Source organism: Neovison vison, chromosome 5 (genome assembly GCF_020171115.1).
Source record: "Neovison vison isolate M4711 chromosome 5, ASM_NN_V1, whole genome shotgun sequence".
In the NCBI taxonomy this organism is placed as follows: domain Eukaryota; kingdom Metazoa; phylum Chordata; class Mammalia; order Carnivora; family Mustelidae; genus Neogale; species Neogale vison.
The window spans coordinates 52,170,588-52,190,421 of NC_058095.1; positions in this window are offsets into that span (position 1 = coordinate 52,170,588).

The window sequence follows — 19,834 nt, forward strand, 5'->3', positions numbered from 1 at the left end:
GGGAAATTCTCCCCACTAATTCTCTCCAGTATAACTTCTGCTCCCCTCTCTCTTTCTTCTTCTTCTGGAATCCCGATTATTTTAATATTGTTTCGTTTTATGGTGTCCCTTATCTCTCGAATTCTCCCTTGTGGTCCTTTAGCTGTTTGTCCCTCTTTTTCTCAGCTTCTTTACTCTCTGTCATTTGGTCTTCTATATTGCTAATTCTTTCTTCTGCCTCATTTATCCTAGCAGTGAGAGCCTCCATTTTTGATTGCACCTCATTAATAGCTTTTTTGATTTCAACTTGGTTAGATTTTAGTTCTCTTATTTCTCCAGAAAGGGCTTTTATATGTCCTGAGAGGGTCTCTCTAATATCTTCCATGCCTTTTACGAGCCCGGCTAGAGCCTTGAGAATTGTCATTCTGAACTCTAGATCTGACATATTACTAATGTCTGTATTGATTAGGTCCCTAGCCTTCGGTACTGCCTCTTGTTCTTTTTTTTGTGTGGCGAATTTTTCAGCCTTGTCATTTTGTCCAGATAAGAGTATATAGAGGAGCAAGTAAAATACTAAAAGGGTGGCAACAACCCCAGGAAAATATGCTTTAACCAAATCAGAAGAGATCCCAAACCGTGAGGGGGGAGAAAGGGGATAAAAAGAGGTTCAAAAAGAAAGAAAGGAAAAAAAAAAGAATTAAAAAAGAAAAAGTAGAAGATGGCGGAGAAGTAGCAGGCTGAGACTACCTCAGCTAGCAGGAGATCAGCTAGAGAGCTTATCTAAAGATTGCAAACACCTGCATATCCATCGGCAGGTCAAAGAGAAGAAGAACAGCAATTCTAGAAACAGAAAAACAACCACTTTCTGAAAGGTAGGACTGGCGGAGAAGTGAATCCAAAGCGACGGGAAGATAGACTGCGGGGGGAGGGGCCGGCTCCCGGCAAGCGGCGGAGCAACGGAGCACAAAATCAGGACTTTTAAAAGTCTGCTCCGCTGAGGGACATCGCTCCGGAGGCTAAACCGGGGCGAAGCCCACGCGGGGTCGGCGTGACCTCAGGTCCTGCGGGGTCACAGAAGGATCGGGGGTGTCTGAGTGTCGCAGAGCTTGCGGATATTGGAACGGGAAAGCCGGCTGCAGAGACAGAGCCGACAGTCAGCTCGCAGCTCGGAGTTGCCTTGAACCGGTCGCAAGCTCGGTGAGCTCGGAGCGCGGCCGGAGGATAGGCAGACGCGAGTTACTAGGAGCTGTTCGCTGAGGGCGCACTGGGGAGCGGGGCCCCGGGCTCTCGGCTCCTCCGGGCCGGAGACCAGGAGGCCGCCATTTGTATTCCCGTCCTCCAGAACTCTACGGAAAGCGCTCAGGGAACAAAAGCTCCTGAAAGCAAAGGCCAGCGGATCACTCAGCCCAGCCCCTGGTAAGGGCGGTGCAATTCCGCCTGGGGCCAAGACACTTGAGAATCACTACAACAGGCCCCTCCCCCCAGAAGATCAACAAGAAATCCAGGCAAGACTAAGTTCACCTACCAAGGAGTGCAGTTTCAATACCAAGGAGAGAGCAGCAGAATTCCAGAGGAGGAGAAAACAAACCACGGAACTCATGGCTTTCTGCCTGTGATTTTTTAGTCTTCCACTTAATTTAATTTTTTTCTTTTTCATTTTTTTCTCTTCTTCTGCTAAAATTTTTTATAACTTTTACCCTTTTCTTTTTTAATGTTTTTTAAATAGATTATCTAATATATATATATTTTTCTTTTTTATACTTTTCTTTATTCATTTTCGTTTTTTTCTTTTTTTTTCTTTTTCTTCTTTCTTTATTTTTGAACCTCTTTTTATCCCCAAATCAGAAGAGATCCTAATCTCTTCAATCTTTTTTTTTCTTAATTCTTTTTTAAATTCTTGATTGAATTTTTAATTCAATCTCTTTTTTTTTAATTCTTTTTTTCTTTTTGTTTATTTCTTTCTTTTTGAACCTCTTTTTATCCCAAAATCAGAAGAGATCCCAATCAGAAGAGATTGGGAGATCCCAATCAAAGGAGATCTCAATCAGAGGAGATTTCTCCCCCCTCATGATTTGGGATATCTTCTGATTTGGTTAAAGCATATTTTCCTGGGATTGTTGCCACCCTTTTAGTATTTTACTTGCTCCTTCATATACTCTTAGCTGGACAAAATGACAAGGCAGAAAAATTCACAACAAAAAAAAAGAACAAGAGGCAGTACCGAAGGCTAGGGACCTAATCAATACAGACATTGGTAATATGTCAGATCTAGAGTTCAAAATGACAATTCTCAAGGTTATAGCCGGGCTTGAAAAAGGCATGGACGATATTAGAGAAACCCTCTCCAGAGATATAAAAGCCCTTTCTGGAGAAATAAAAGAACTAAAATCTAACCAAGTTGAAATCAAAAAAGCTATTAATGAAGTTCAATCAAAAATGGAGGCTCTCACTGCTAGGATAAATGAGGCAGAAGACAGAATTAGCGATATAGAAGACCAAATGACAGAGAATAAAGAAGCTGAGCAAAAGAGGGACAAACAGCTACTGGACCATGAGGGGAGAATTCGAGAGATAAGTGACACCATAAGACGAAACAACATTAGAATAATTGGGATTCCAGAAGAAGAAGAAAGAGAGAGGGGAGCAGAAGGTATACTGGAGAGAATTATTGGGGAGAATTTCCCCAATATGGCAAAGGGAACGAGCATCAAAATTCAGGAGGTTCAGAGAATGCCCCTCAAAATCAATAAGAATAGGCCCACACCCCGTCACCTAATAGTAAAATTTACAAGCCTTAGTGACAAAGAGAAAATCCTGAAAGCAGCCCGGGAAAAGAAGTCTGTAACATACAATGGTAAAAATATTAGATTGGCAGCTGACTTATCCACAGAGACCTGGCAGGCCAGAAAGAGCTGGCATGATATCTTCAGAGCACTAAACGAGAAAAACATGCAGCCAAGAATAGTATATCCAGCTAGGCTATCATTGAAAATAGAAGGAGAGATTAAAAGCTTCCAGGACAAACAAAAACTGAAAGAATTTGCAAACACCAAACCAGCTCTACAGGAAATACTGAAAGGGGTCCTCTAAGCAAAGAGAGAGCCTACAAGTGGTAGATCAGAAAGGAACAGAGACAATATACAGTAACAGTCACCTTACAGGCAATACAATGGCACTAAAATCATATCTCTCAATAGTTACCCTGAATGTTAATGGGCTAAATGCCCCAATCAAAAGACACAGGGTATCAGAATGGATAAAAAAACAAAACCCATCTATATGTTGCCTCAAAGAAACTCATTTTAAACCCGAAGACACCTCCAGACTTAAAGTGAGGGGGTGGAAAAGAATTTACCATGCTAATGGACATCAGAAAAAAGCAGGAGTGGCAATCCTTATATCAGATCAATTAGATTTTAAGCCAAAGACTATAATAAGTGATGAGGAAGGACACTATATCATACTCAAAGGATCTGTCCAACAAGAAGATCTAACAATTTTAAATATCTATGCCCCCAACGTGGGCGCAGCCAACTATATAAACCAACTAATAATAAAATCAAAGAAACACATAAACAATAATACAATAATAGTAGGGGACTTTAACACTCCCCTTACTGAAATGGACAGATCATCCAAGCAAAAGATCAACAGGGAAATAAAGGCCTTAAATGATACACTGGATGAGATGGACATCACAGATATATTCAGAACATTTCATCCCAAAGCAACAGAATACACATTCTTCCCTAGTGCACATGGAACATTCTTCAGAATAGATCACATCCTCGGTCTTAAATCAGGACTCAACCAGTATCAAAAGATTGGGATCATTCCCTGCATATTTTCAGACTACAATGCTCTGAAGCTAGAACTCAACCACAAGAGGAAGTTTGGAAAGAACACAAATACATGGAGACTAAACAGCATCCTTCTAAAGAATGAATGGGTCAACCGGGAAATTAAAGAAGAATTGAAAAAAAATCATGGAAACAAATGATAATGAAAACACAACGGTTCAAAATCTGTGGGACACAACAAAGGCAGTCCTGAGAGGAAAATATATAGCGGTACAAGCTTTTCTCAAGAAACAAGAAAGGTCTCAGGTACACAACCTAACCCTACACCTAAAGGAGTTGGAGAAAGAACAAGAAAGAAACCCTAAGCCCAGCCGGAGAGATAAATCATAAAAATCAGAGCAGAAATCAATGAAATAGAAACAAACAAACAAACAAAAACAACAGAACAAATCAACGAAACTAGGAGCTGGTTCTTTGAAAGAATTAATAAAATTGATAAACCCTTGGCCAGACTTATCAAAAAGAAAAGAGAAAGGACCCAAATAAATCAAATCATGAATGAAAGAGGAGAGATCACAACTAACACCAAAGAAATACAAACTATTATAAGAACATACTATGAGCAACTCTACGCCAACAAATTTGACAATCTGGAAGAAATGGATGCATTCCTAGAAACACATAAACTACCAAAATTGAACCAGGAAGAAATAGAAAGCCTGAACAGACCCATAACCAGTAAGGAGATTGAAAGAGTCATTAAAAATCTCCAAACAAACAAAAGCCCAGGGCCAGACGGCTTCCCGGGGGAATTCTACCAAATATTTAAAGAACTAATTCCTATTCTCCTGAAACTGTTCCAAAAAATAGAAATGGAAGGAAAACTCCCAAACTCATTTTATGAGGCCAGCATCACCTTGATCCCAAAACCAGACAAGGATCCCATCAAAAAAGAGAGCTATAGACCAATATCCTTGATGAACACAGATGCGAAAATTCTCACCAAAATACTAGCCAATAGGATTCAACAGTACATTAAAAGGATTATTCACCACGACCAAGTGGGATTTATCCCTGGGCTGCAAGGTTGGTTCAACATCCGCAAATCAGTCAATGTGATACAACACATCAATAAAAGAAAGAACAAGAACCATATGATACTCTCAATAGATGCTGAAAAAGCATTTGACAAAGTACAGCATCCCTTCCTGATCAAAACCCTTCAAAGTGTAGGGATAGAGGGCACATACCTCAATATCATCAGTGTCTTCTATGAAAAACCCACTGCAAATATCATTGTCAATGGAGAAAAACTGAAAGCTTTTATGCTAATGTCAGGAACACGGCAGGGATGTCCATTATCACCACTGCTATTCAACATAGTACTAGAAGTCCTAGCCTCAGCAATCAGACAACAAAAGGAAATTAAAGGCATCCAAATCGGCAAAGAAGAAGTCAAATTATCACTCTTCGCAGATGATATGATACTCTATGTGGAAAACCCAAAAGACTCCACTCCAAAACTGCTAGAACTTGTGCAGGAATTCAGTAAAGTATCAGGATATAAGATCAATGCACAGAAATCAGTTGCATTTCTCTACACCAACAACAAGACAGAAGAAAGAGAAATTAAGGAGTCCATCCCATTTACAATTGCACCCCAAACCATAAGATACCTAGGAGTAAACCTAACCAAAGAGGCACAGAATTTATACTCAGAAAACTATAAAGTACTCATGAAAGAAATTGAGGAAGACACAAAGAAATGGAAAAATGTTCCATGCTCCTGGATTGGAAGAATAAATATTGTGAAAATGTCTATGCTACCTAAAGCAATCTACACATTTAATGCAATTCTTATCAAAGTACCATCCATCTTTTTCAAAGAAATGGAACAAATAATTTTAAAATTTATATGGAACCAGAAAAGACCTCGAATAGCCAAAGGGATATTGAAAAACAAAGCCAAAGTTGGTGGCATCACCATTCCGGACTTCAAGCTTTATTACAAAGCTGTCATCATCAAGAGAGCATGGTACTGGCACAAAAACAGACACATAGACCAATGGAACAGAATAGAGAGCCCAGAAATAGACCCTCAACTCTATGGTCAACTAATCTTCGACAAAGCAGGAAAGAATGTCCAATGGAAAAAAGACAGCCTCTTCAATAAATGGTGTTGGGAAAATTGGACAGCCACGTGCAGAAAAATGAAATTGGACCATTTCCTTACACCACACACAAAAATAGATTCAAAATGGATTAAGGACCTCAATGTGAGAAAGGAATCCATCAAAATCCTTGAGGAGAACACAGGCAGCAACCTCTTCGACCTCAGCCGCAGCAACATCTTCCTAGGAACATCGCCAAAGGCAAGGGAAGCAAAGGCAAAAATGAACTTTTGGGATTTCATCAAAATCAAAAGCTTTTGCACAGCAAAGGAAACAGTTAACAAAACCAAAAGACAACTGACAGAATGGGAGAAGATATTTGCAAACGACATATCAGATAAAGGACTAGTGTCCAAAATCTATAAAGAACTTAGCAAACTCAACACCCAAAGAACAAATAATCCAATCAAGAAATGGGCAGAGGACATGAACAGACGTTTCTGCAAAGAAGACATCCAGATGGCCAACAGACACATGAAAAAGTGCTCCATATCACTCGGCATCAGGGAAATACAAATCAAAACCACAATGAGATATCACCTCACACCAGTCAGAATGGCTAAAATCAACAAGTCAGGAAATGACAGATTCTGGAGAGGATGCGGAGAAAGGGGAACCCTCCTACACTGTTGGTGGGAATGCAAGCTGGTGCAACCACTCTGGAAAACAGCATGGAGGCTCCTCAAAATGTTGAAAATAGAACTTCCCTATGACCTAGCAATTGCACTACTGGGTATTTACCCTAAAGATACAAACGTAGTGATCCAAAGGGGCACGTGCACCTGAATGTTTATAGCAGCAATGTCCACAATAGCCAAACTATGGAAAGAACCTAGATGTCCATCAACAGATGAATGGATCAAGAAGATGTGGTATATATACACAATGGAATACTATGCAGCTATCAAAAGAAACGAAATCTTGCCATTTGCGACAACATGGATGGAACTAGAGCGTATCATGCTTAGCGAAATAAGTCAAGCGGAGAAAGACAAATATCATATGATCTCCCTGATATGAGGAAGTGGTGATGCAACATGGGGGCTTAAGTGGGTAGGAGAAGAATCCATGAAACAAGATGGGATAGGGAGGGAGACAAACCATAAGTGACTCTTAATCTCACTAAACAAACTGTGGGTTGCTGGGGGGAGGGGGGTTGGGAGAAGGAGGGTAGGGTTATGGACATTGGGGAGGGTATGTGCTTTTGGGTAAATTGGAAGGGGAGATGAACCATGAGAGACTATGGACTCTGAAAAACAATCTGAGGGGTTTGCAGTGGCGGGGGGGTGGGAGGTTGGGGGTACCAGGTGGTGGGTATTATAGAGGGCACAGATTGCATGGAGCACTGGGTGTGGTGAAAAAATAATGAATACTGTTTTTCTGAAAATAAATAAATTGGAAGGAAAAAAAAAAGAAAAAGTAAAGAAAAGTTAAAAAAAAGAAATATATATATATATATATATATATATATATATATATATATATTAGATAAACCTGTTAAAACTTTAAAAAGGAAAAGGGTAAAAGTTAAAAAAATTAGCAAAAGAAGAGAAAAAAAAATGAAAAAGAAAAAAATTACTTTAACTGCAAGACTAAAATATCACAGGGGAATGCCATGAGTTCCGTGCTTTGCTTTCTCCTTCTGTGGAATTCTGCTGCTCTCCTTGGTATTGAAACCGCACTCCTTGGTAGGTGAACTTGGTCTTGGCTGGATTTCTTGTTGATCTCTGGTGGAGGGGCCTGGTGTAGTGATTATCAAGTGTCTTTGCCCCAGGCGGAATTGCACAGCCATTACCAGGGGCTGGGCTGAGTAATCCGCTAAGGTTTGCTTTCAGGAGCTTTTGTTCCCTGAGCGCATTCCGTAGAGTTCTGGAGGACGGGAATACAAATGGTGGCCTCCTGGTCTCTGGCCCGGAGGAGCCGAGAGCCTGGGGCCCCACTCCTCAGTGCGCCCTCAGAGAACAGCGCTCAGTAACTCCCGTCTCCTGACCTCCGGGCACGCTCCGAGCTCACCGAGTCTGCAACCAGTTTTAGGTAACCTTGAGCTGTGAGCTTACTGTCAACTCTGTCTCTGTAGCCGGCTTTCCCGTTCCAATACCCGCTAGCTCTGCGACACTCAGACACCCCCAATCCTTCTGTGACCCTGCAAAACCTGAGGCCACGCTGACCCCGCATGGGCTTCACCCCGGTTTAGCCTCTGGAGCAATGTACCTCAGCGGAACTGACTTTTAAAATTCTCGACTTTGTGCTCCGTTGCTCTGCCGCTTGCCAGGGGCTGGCCCCTTCCCCCGGGGTCTATCTTCCCTTCACTTTGGATTCACTTCTCAGCCAGTCCTACCTTTCAGAAAGTGGTTGTTTTTCTGTTTCTAGAATTGCTGTTTTTCTTCTCTTCGTTCTGCCGATGGATTTGCAGGTGTTTTCAATCTTTAGATAAGCTATCTAGCTGATCTCCTGCTAGCTGAAGTAGTCTCAGCCTGCTATTTCTCCGCCATCTTGACTCCTCTCCTCTCCTCCATGGATTCTTGATGCCACCCCCTCCATTGGTTGGTCATCATAGACACAAACTCTAGTGTGATCAAACCTCTGACATGCACCCTTATTCCAGTGCTGGATGTCTTGAATAAACTGCTGCACACTGGAACTGCCTTCTGCTTGGCACTGAACTGAACCATAGCTTGTTTTTAAATTCCATCCTCACCCAACTGGTCCCCAAGCCCTCCTGATTGGGAAATCTGAGCCGCCACAACGCAGCATTCTGCCTTCCACATCGAATGAAGAAGTGCCTGGTGAGAAACCCCATATGAGTTTCAATCTGCTTGGCCCTTGATTCAATGCCGATTTATAGGCTGCCATGTCCACAAGTGCTGTGTCTGACAGAGCCTGAGCCCCGACCTAGTGTCAGTCACCAGAGAGTGTGCCCCACATCTAGCATTTGGGATTGCCATGGCCCAAGTATGTCATCTCTACCCATCCTTGGTATTTAGGCACCTCTGTCCAGACCTTGTTGGAATCCCTGCCAATGGGGAACCTAAAGCACAATAGAGAACTCCTCTTTCCCCATGACAATAAACCTTGCTGTTGGGATGGGTGCCCAATCCTCAAGGGGAAGCCAGATACAAGACCAATGAAACCATGCACACTCCTGAGGGCCGCCCAGGGCAAAATCAGTCATTGTGAACCTCAGCCTGAGCATGCTTTCCAATAATCCCTCTCTGTTGCACCACCATGATCCCGCATTGCAGGCCTGGTACAACACTAGTCAAAAATCCTAAAACTTGTTGGGATTTTCCAGGTGCCCAGACCCAGAGCCCATCACTGGAATCCTTGTTTTGGGGCACACATAAGATGGAAGATAGCACTCTCCCTTCCCTGAAAAAAGCATCAAACTATGGGGAGCCGCCAGGATCCATAGAGAGGAAAAGTCTCCCATGGACCCGTGAGAACACACCTGCATTCCGAGGCCATCCTGGACACACAATCCAGAGAAAAAAGCTTGTGCTACTGCCTTCCAGTCACCCTAATTACAATTCCAGACGACCTGCCCTCCAGGTCTATGCATTGGGAATGCGATGTTCTCTCCACTCACCGTAAACTGAATTTGTGTTTGCAGACTTCTCTACCTAAACCATGGCACACATGCACTCCAGGATGGGGTCTCTGGATCCACACCACAGGACTATCAGTCCCATCCCCAAGGAAACTGTGTCTGTCACATTTGCCCAACCTTCTAGATTAGAAGAAACCTGCAAGTCCCCTGAGCCTACTTCAATAATGGTGGCAGCTCTAAATGCAAATGTGTTGTCTGAAACACCCTGATCACCTACATCCAGGCAGACAGCCAAATCAATGGTTCTGAGTCAGAATAGTGAACCTAACATGCCCTAGGACGTCATTGGAACCCTATATTCACTTTTCAGACATCTGTCCTCAGAGGCCTGTTCTGGAATGTGAATTTACGATACAACATGTGGTCCCTGGGCCATGCAACAGAATATCTCCTGTCTTCAGAAGGAAACTGTGCCCTTCCATCTGTGCCAAAGCCCAGGGTAGTAGAATCCTGCACAGCACCTTAGCCACCAGCACATTCTAAGTTCTCCCTGGTAACAAACCAGCATTGTGGCCCATCTGAAAGAGATTCCATGTCAACTCAAGGACATGGTACTTTGCTCCAGAGACACCAGAACGAACTTGCCATATTCCTTAGCTGCAATGGTCAATGGAGTTGAGCTTTCCAGGCATCCATGCGGTAGAGCTCTGCTTCCCAAGCTTTCCATGTGGAGGACACTGGAGCTAATAAACCAGACTCCATCTGTCCAGTAGAAGGAAACCTTGCTGTTTGGAGCAGCTCATAAGCCTAAACGTGAAAACCCCTTCATGGCTTCTTGATGCCACCCCTTCATTTGTCAGTCATCATAGACACAAACTCCAGTGAGAGCAAATATCTGACATCCACCCTTACGCAGGTGCTGGATATTCGAATAAGCCCCAACACATAGGAACTGCCTTCCAATTGGCACTGAATTGATCCGTAGCTTGTGTTTACAATTCCATCCTCACTCCACTAGTCCCCAAGCCCTCTTGATAGGGAATTTTGGAGTCACAACACAGCATTCTGCCTTCCCTATAGAAAGAAGTGCCTGGTGAGTCTGGCCAGAAATCCCATATGAGGATCAATCTGCTCAGCCCGCGAGGGAACCCCTATTTAAAGTTTGCCCTGGTGCTGTGTCTGACAGAGTCTGAGCCCTGACCTAGTGTAAGTTACCAGAGAGTGAGCCCCACATCTAGCATTTGGGATTGCCATGGCTCAAGTACATCATCTCTAGCCATCCTTGGTATTCGGGCACTTGTTCCCAGACCTTGGCTGGAATCCCTGCCAAGGGGGAACCTGAAGCACAATTGTAAACTCCTCCTTCCTCATGGAAGGACATTTGGCTATTGGGATGGGTGTCCAAACCTCAAAGGGGGAGCCAGTAACAAGACCAATGAAACCACGCCCACTCTGAGGGCCGCCATGGGCGCAAACAATCAATGTGACCCTCAGCCTGAGCATGCTTTCAAATAAACCATCTCAGTTGCAACACCATGGTCCCGCATTGCAGGGCTCATATGCCCCTAGGCCCTAATCCTAACCCTCAGTGGGATGTCCCAGACGCCCAAACCAGAGCCTGTTTCTGGAATCCCTGTTTTGGGGAACCCAAAAGATGGAAAACAGCACTCTTCCCTTCCCAACATAGCCACTAAACTATGGAGAGCTGCCCGGATCCATACAGGGGAAAAGTGTCCCATGGACTCATGAGACCACACCTGCATTCTGAGGCCATCCTGGACACACAATCCAGAGAGAAAAGCCTGTGCTACTGCCTTCCAGTCACCCTAATTAAAGTTCCTGACAAGCTGCCCTCCAGTTGTATGCATTGGGTCTGCGATCACATCGCCACAAATTCGCTAACCCGAATTTGTGTTTCCAGACTTCTATCCCAAAACCATGGCTCACATGCCTGCCAGAATGGGATCTCTGGAGTCACACCACAGAACTCTGGCTGCCATCCCCAAGGAGACTGTTCATATCTGAGGTGCCCAAACCTTCCAGATTAGGAAAGACCTGTAAGGCCCCTGAGCCCACCCCAATATTGCTGACCACTCAGGACGCAAATGCGCTGTCTGAAACACTCTGATCACCTACATCCAGGGAGACAGCCAGGTCAATGATCGTGAGTTAGAAGATTGAACCTGAAATGCCTCTATGCCCTCAAAGAAACACCATTAGGGGTTCAGGCGTCTGTCCTCAGGGGCCCTAACTGAGTTTCAGCCACCAGAGAGTGCGCACCATATCTAGCATTTGGGATGATCATGGCCCAAGTATGTCATCTCTACCTTTCCTTGGTATTCAGGCACCTGTCCCCCAACCTTGGGTGGGATTCCCACCAATGGGGAAACCTGAAACACAATACAGATCTCCACCTTCCTCATGGCAGGAAACTGGGCCCTTGGGAAGGTTGTTCAACCCCCAAAGTGGAAGCCAGCTACATGGACAATGAGACCACGGCCACTCCTGAGGGCCGCCAGGAACAAACAGGCATTGTGACCCTCAGCCTGAGCATGCTTTTAAACAAGCCCTCTCATTTGCACCAACATGATTCTGCATTATATGCCTGGTACGCCCTTAAGCCCAAATCCTAAACCTTGGTGGGATTTTCCAGGGACACTGATCCATAGCTCGTCTCAGGAATCCATGTTTTGGTACACCCCTAAGATGGAAAACTGCACTCTTCCCTTCCCGGGAAAAAGCCACCAAACTATGGACAGCCACCAGGATCCTAAGTGAGGTAACATCTCCATGATGTACACAAGAGACCACACTTGCATTCAGAGTCCATCCTGGACACACAATCCAGATAGAAAAGCCTGTGTTATTGCCTTCCAGTCACACTAATTACAGCTCCTGACGAGCTGCACTCCAGGTGTACGCATTAGGGCCTGTGATCACCTTTTCACTTACCCTAACCTGCATTTGTGTTTGCAGACTTCCCTCCCAAAACCATGGCTCATATTCCCTCAAGGATAGGGTCTCCTGATCCAGGCGACAGGACTGTGCCGGCCATCCACTAGGAAACTCTGCCCGTCAAAGCTGACCAAACCTTCCAGATTAGGAGATACATGCAAGGCCCCTGAGCCCACCTCAATATTTTCGGCAGCGCTGGACGCAAATGCCCGTCTGAAACACTCTGATCACCTACATCCAAGCAGAAAGCCAAGTCAATGTTTCTGAGTCAGAAGATTTAAATTGACATGCCCCTAGGACTTCATGGGAACCCTAGATTAGGTTTTCAGGCATCTGTTTACAGGGTCCTGTTCTGGAATACCAACTTAGGATACAACATGTGGTCCCTGAGCCACACAACAGAACATCTCCTGTCCCCAGAAGGAAACTGTGACCTTCGACCTGTGACAAACCCTCAGGGCTGGGGAATCCTGCACATCACCTTAGACACCAGCACATATGCTAGTTTGTGATTTGCTTCAAACCACAAGGTTTCCATCTGCAGGACAGTTGAATCCTCTTGAATGGCTCCAGGATGTCCCATACGGAATGACTGGAGAGCAGGGTTCAAAGGATTGATGCCTGCACAACATACCTCGCATTCCCATTGGCTATTAGCGACAAGACATGTTTGAACTGCTTGCTCTGGGGCAAGCTACCCAGGGGAATGTGTTGAAATGGACTCTTCTGAGGATGGGTTGTAATGTGGGTTTGTGTTCATGGAGACCGTGGAATGTGCTGGTGGCTCAGGGGCCTTGCAGAATTTGTCTAACCAAAGGGTTTGATATGGCTCCAATAAAAAAAAAAACAACTCCCCCCTGTGGAGATCAGAGAGGTTCTATTTGGTGCCTCAGAAAAGCCCCAGATGCTGGTCTTCAAACCAGTTCTCTGAGGCACCTGGAAACCAAAGCTAGGCTTCAGATTAGTGCCTAGGTGCCAGTCCGTTTGAATCTTCTGTCTCTGGGGACACTGTTTGAGTGTCTAAGTGGAGATATTTTCTCAGCTGGTGTCAGAGTGCCCTTCTTTGTCCAGGTCAGCCTATACTATTGGCATGGTCTCAGAGGCCATGGAGGTTTCTCCTAATCTGTAGGGTTGTGTCCAATGGATTTGGCACATTTTTCTTGTAGAGGACAGGCACAGTCCTTCGGTGTGTCTCCATCGGTCCTAGACTGGAGGGTTTGTGGATCCGGCCTGTGGGCACAGAAGTCTGAAAACACAAATTCGGAATAGGTGTGGCGCCGAGGGTATGGCAGGCCGGATCCACAGACCGTGAGGGGAGCTCCTCGGCTTACGAAAGAAGGGAATGGGAGGCAGTTGCACAAGCATTTGTCTCTGGATGTTGTGTTCCCCATTGCCGTGGAATGTAGGGGTGGCCTCAGGGGCTACAGAAGAGTCTCCCTCTCTGAGGAGTTGGACCAGTTCCAAAGATTTTGGGGTCATTCTGTGGGAAGGGTGGAGTCCTGTTGTCTGTCTCAGGTGTTTCTCCAGGAGAGGGTCTCCAGATCACAGCCCTGGGTATGAGCAACTGGAAAACTCAAACTCTGGTGAGGATTGGGAAAATAGGGGCTTGGCCAGTCCCATATGCAGGCTCTTGGTCCAGGCTGTGAGAGGCCTTACTTCGACATGAGGCTCACGCTGAGGGTCACAATGGGAGTTTGTGCCCAAGGCGGCACTCAAGTTTAGGCTTGGCCTCAGGGGCCATGAAGTTTTCTCTTACCCTGAAGGTGTGATTCCAAGCCAACAGCAAGCTTTAAAGCCATGGGGAAGGAGTTTTGATTTGTGCTTCTAATCCCTGTGCAGGGATTAAATATAATGTCTAAGTTCAGATGTCAGGAAAACCAGGTTGGGAAGAGATGATGGCCTAAGGCCATGGAATGTCAGATGCGTTGGGTGTGAGGCCAGCTGTCTCTCTCCTTGTCTGTCGGGACGTCTGGCCTCAGGCTGTGTCAGACAGAGCATTAGCGCCCAGGGCAGCCTATCCAATTGGGGTGCAGTCGAGGCCCGATCAGGTTGATCCTCATTTGGGGTTTCTGGAGAGCCCCATAGAGCAACGTTTTTCTTCTGGTGGGAGGGAGAGGGCAGGGTTGTGGTTCCGGAATTCCCAGTCTGGAGGGCTTTTATGCCAGGAGTCTGAGGAATGAAGTCTGAAAACACAAGCTAACGTTAGGTTGGGGGCCAAGGGTATGGCAGGCCTACCCTGCAGAGACTGAATTGAGATCTGCATGTGAGGTCAGGGTGAATATCAGACGTTGCCTCAGGCTGGAGTTTGTGTCCATTATTGTCCCTTCCTGAAGGGGTTGGGAGCCTCATGAGGCCAGGGATGTTTCCCTAAGCTGGGAGTTATGAGTTGCTCCAAACCTCAATATTTCCTTCTGCAGGACAGTCGAGTCCTATTTGATGGTTCCAGGACGCCCCATACGGAAAGACTTGAGAGCAGAAGTCTAAGCATGGATGCCTGGAAACGCCACCTCACATTTCCACTGGCTGCTCAGGGCAAGGCGGGCTCAATCTGTGGGCACTTGGGCGAGCTACCCAAAGGGCTGAGTTGAAATGGACTCTCGTGAGGATGAGTCATAATGTGGGTTGTTGGCCATGGAGACCTTGTAATATGGTGGTAGCTCAGGGACTCTGCAGGACTCTCCAACCCAAAGGGTTTGACACAGCTCCAACAAGAAAGCTTCCAATGTGGAGACCCGAGGTGTTCTGTTTGGTGCCTCAGGAAAGCCCCATATGCTGGTCTTCGAACCCAGCCCTCTGAGGAGTGACACCTGGAAACCAAAGAAAGAGTTCAGATTAGGGCCTAGGGGTGTGTCCATTTCAATTTTCTGTCTCTGGGGACATCTGTCTGCATGTCTGTGTGGAGGTAGTTGCTCAGCTTGTGCAGGAAGCCCCTGTTTGTCCAGGGTGGCTGACAGTAGTGGGATGTCCTCGGGGGCCTTCAGGCTTCTCCTATTCTGTGGGGTTGTAGTCAGTGGAATGGGCACAGTCTCCTGGAAGAGAGCAGTCCTGTGGTGTGGCCCCAGAGGCCCCAGCCTGGAGGCTGTGTTTGCCAGGGCTGTGGGGACAGACGTCCAAAAACACAAACTCGGCTGAGGTTTGGGGCCAAGGTTATGGCAGGAGTGACCTACAGTCCGTGAGGGGAGCTCCTCATGATTAGAAAGGAGGGCGAGTGAGAGGCTGTCGTTCAGGTTTATGTCTCTGGATGTTGTATTCACAATGGTCATTTAATGTAGGAGTGGCCTCATGGGCCGTGGATGAGTCTCCCTCTCTGGTGATTTGACCAGGTCCCAAGAGTTTGGGGTCATTCTGAGGGAAGGGAGGAGTCCCGTTTTCTGTCTCATGTGTCCCCCCAATAGAGGGATTCTAGAGCAGAACACTTGGTACAGACAACTGGAATACCCACCCTCTGGTTAGGCCTGGGGGCCTATGGGCATGGCAAGCCCCATATTAAGGCTCTTGGTCCAGCCACTGAGAGGCATTACTTGAATAGGGGACTCACGCTGAGGGTCACAATGTGTGTTTGTGCCCAAGGCGGCCCTCAATCATGGGAGGGGCCTCATTGAGCTTTCAGGTTTCTCCTACACTGAACCTTGGACATACCAACCTCAAGGTTTCTTGCCATGGGGAAGGAGGAGTTCTGATTTCTATATCACATTCTCCTCTGGGTAGTCATTGGAGATAAGGTCTAGGCTCAGAAGCCTGAAAACTGAGGTTTTGGAAGAGATGACAACCTAAGGCAATGGCATGTCCGATGTGTTCAGTTTGCGGCCAGCTTTCTATGTGTCATTCAGGAGGTCTGTGTTCAGGCTGTGCCAGACAGGGCATTAGTGCCCAGATAGGGTGTATAATTGGGGTCAGTCAAGTGGTGTGCAGAAGATAATCATTTGTTGTTTCTTGATAGCCCCATAGGGCAAAGTTTTTCTTTGGAGGGCAGGCAGAGTGATGCATTCTCACTCTGGAATTGCCAAACTGGAGGGCTTTTGGGCCAGGATTGTGAGGACTGAAGTCTGAGAACACAAGCTTGGCTTGGTTTCGGTGCGAGGACATGGCAGGCACACTCTGCAGACCTGAATTTAGATTTCGTGCATCTGATGTCAGGGCGAGGATCAGACGTTGGCTCAGGTTGGAGTTTCTGGCCATGATGGCCCCTTCATGAAGGGGGATCATCACGAGACCATGGGGGTATATCCATGATAGGAGTAGTGAGATGCTCCAAAACACAAGGATTTTCTGCAGGTCAATTGAAACACACTGGATAACTCCAACACATCCCATATGGAACGACTCCAGAGAAGGGTTCTAAGGATGGATGCCTTGGCAGCCCACCTCACATTCCAATTGTCTCCTAGTGACAGGACACGTTTGATCTGCTGGCTCTGGCGTAGCAACCATTGGGTCTGAGTTGAAATGGATTCTCCTGAGGATGGGTCATAATGTGGGTTTGTGTCCATGGAGACCTCGGAATGAGTCGGTGGCACTGGGGCTCTGAAGGGCTCTCCTAACCAGAAGATTTGACACAGCTCCAGTGAGCAAGTTTCCAATGGGGAGACAAGATTTGTTCTCATTGGTGCTTCAGTAATCCCCATAAGCTGGTATTGGAAACCAGAACTCTGAGGAGAGATGCCTGGAAATCAAAGCAATGGATCTGATTAAGACCTAGGGTCCTGTCTGGTTTAATATTCTCCTCTCGGGTCATCTGTCTACGGGTCTGAGTGGACGTAGTTCCTCAGCTGGTTTCAGATAGCCCCTGTTCGTCCCGGGTGGTCTATAATATTGGGATGGCCTCTGTGACATAGGAGGTTTCTTCTAATTTGCAAGTTTGTGGCCAATGAAATGGACAGAATTTCTTTGGGGAGGGAAAGCACAGTCCTGAGGTGTGGCTCCAGGGTCCCTACCGTGGAGGGTGTGTGGACCAACGCTGTGGGGACAGAAGTCGGAAAACAGAAACTTGGCTTAAGTTTGGGGACGTAGTTATGGGAGGCTCAATCTACAGACCTTGAAGAGAACTCTTCAGGGTATGAACAAAGGGTGAGTATGAGGCATTTTCTCAGGATTTTGTCTCTGGATTTTGTGTCACTGATGGCCGTGGAATGTAGGGGTGGCCTCATTGGCCATGGACGAGTCACCCTCTCTGGGGATTTAAACCGATCAAAATATTTTGGGGCCTTTCTATGGGATGGGAGGAGTCTGTTCTGATTTTTTACCTCAGGCATGCCACTAAAAGAGGAATTACAGAGCAGAGCCCTGGCGAGGGGCAAATGGAATGAGGTGGTGGCACTGGGGCACTGAAGGGTTCTCCTAACTAGAGGCTTTGACACAGCTCCAAATGCGCAAGTTTCCCATGTGGAGACGAGATTTGTTCTGATGGGTGCCTCAAGAAACAGCCATATGCTGGTATTGGAATCCAGTCCTCTGAGGACAGATGCCTGGAAACCAAAGCAAAGGATCCGATTAGAGCCTAGGGGCCTAATTGTTCCAATTTACCTTTGGGGACATCTGTCTATGAGTCTGAGTTTAGTTTGGTGCTCAGATGGGCTCAGATTACCCCTGTTTTTCATGGGCAGGCAACACTATTGGGATGGCCTCGGGGACTTTGGGGGTTTATCCTATTTGTAGGGTTGTGGCCAATGGAATGGGCAGAATTCCCTTGGAGAGGGCAGGTACAGTCCTCAGGTTTGGCTCCAGGGGCCTGAGCCTGTAGGGTGTGTGGGCCAGGGCTGTGGAAACAGTTGCCTGAAATCACAAACTCAGCTTAGGTTTCAGGTCATAGGTATGGCAGGACTGATCTACAGACCATGAGGAGAACTCTTTGGGATATGAACAAAGGGCGAGTGTGATGCACTTGTTCAGGCTTTTGTCTCTGGATATTGTGTCACCGATGGCCGTGGAATATCCGGGTGACCTCATAGGCAATGGGCGAGTCTTCCTCTCTGGGGATTTGGCCCGATCCCAAGAGTTTGGGATCATTCTGTGGGATGGGAGGAGTCCGTTTTTTTTTTTTTTTTTTTTTTTTTTTTTTTTTTTTTTTTTATCAAAAGAGGGATTCCAGAGCAGAGCCCTGGGGAGGGGTGACTGGACAACCAGAAATCTGGTTAAAAATTGGGGCCTAGGTGCATGACAAGCCCGTTAGGACGTCTGATGGTCCAGCCACTGAGAGGACTTAATAAAGGACAGGACTCACACTGAAGGTCACAATGCTTGTTTATGCCCTTGCAGCACTCAAGCATGGGCGGGGCCTCATGGTAAATGCTGGATTCTCCTACACTGAATGTTGGACAACATTCCAACCACAAGGTTTCTTGCCATGGGTAAGGAGGAGCTCTGATTTCTGCATCACGTTCACCCCTTTGCATGGTTTGGAGTTAAGGTTTAAGTTCTGAAGCCTGAAAATATAGGTTGGGAAGAGATGACAAGCTAAGGCCATGGCGGGTCCAATGTGGTCAGTGTGCAGTTAGCTGTCAGGGTGTTGGTCAGAAGTTCCGGACTCAGGCTGTGTCAGATAGTGTATTAGTGCCCAGGTAAGACTACATAATTTGGGTACGGTCAGTGCAGTGTAGGTCTATCCTCATTTGGGGTGTCTGGGAAGCTCCATAGGGCAATATTTTTCTTCTGGAGGGCAGGAAGAGTGCTGCATAATGGCTCCGGAATTGCCACACTTGAGGGCTTGGGGGCCAGGAGAGTGACGGTGGAGTCTGAGAACACAAGCTAGACTTAGTTTTCAGGGCGAGGCAAGGCAGGCACATTCTGCAGAGCTGAATCGAGATCTCGTGCATCTGAAGTCAGGGCGAGGATCAGACGTTGGCTCAGGTTGGAGTTCCTGTCCATGATTTCCCCTTCATAAAGGGGGGGTATCACAAAGCCATTGAGGTTTTCCCACATTGGGATTTGTGAGATGCTCCAAAACGCAAGGATTTCTTCTGCAGGACATTTGAGACCTGTTGGATGGCTCCAGGACATCCCATACGGAAAGACACCAGAGCAGGGTTCTAAGGGTGGATGCCTGGGCAGCCCGCCTCGCATTCCAGTTGTCTCCTAGCAACAAGGCAGGTTCGATCTCCTATCTCTGGTGGAGCAACCAAGGGGGCTGCGTCAAAATGGAATCTCCTGTGGATGGGTCCTAATGTGGTTTTGTGTCCATGGAGACCTTGGAATGGGGTCGTGGCACTGGGTCCCTGAAGATTCTCCTAACAGGAGATTGAGACAGCTCCAAACAGCAAGTTTCCCATGTGGAGACAAGATTTGTTCTGATTGGTGCTTCAGGAAACCCCCATATTCTGGTATTGGAAACCCAGCCTCTGAGGAGATACCTGGAAACCACAGCAATGGATCTGATTAGGGCCTAT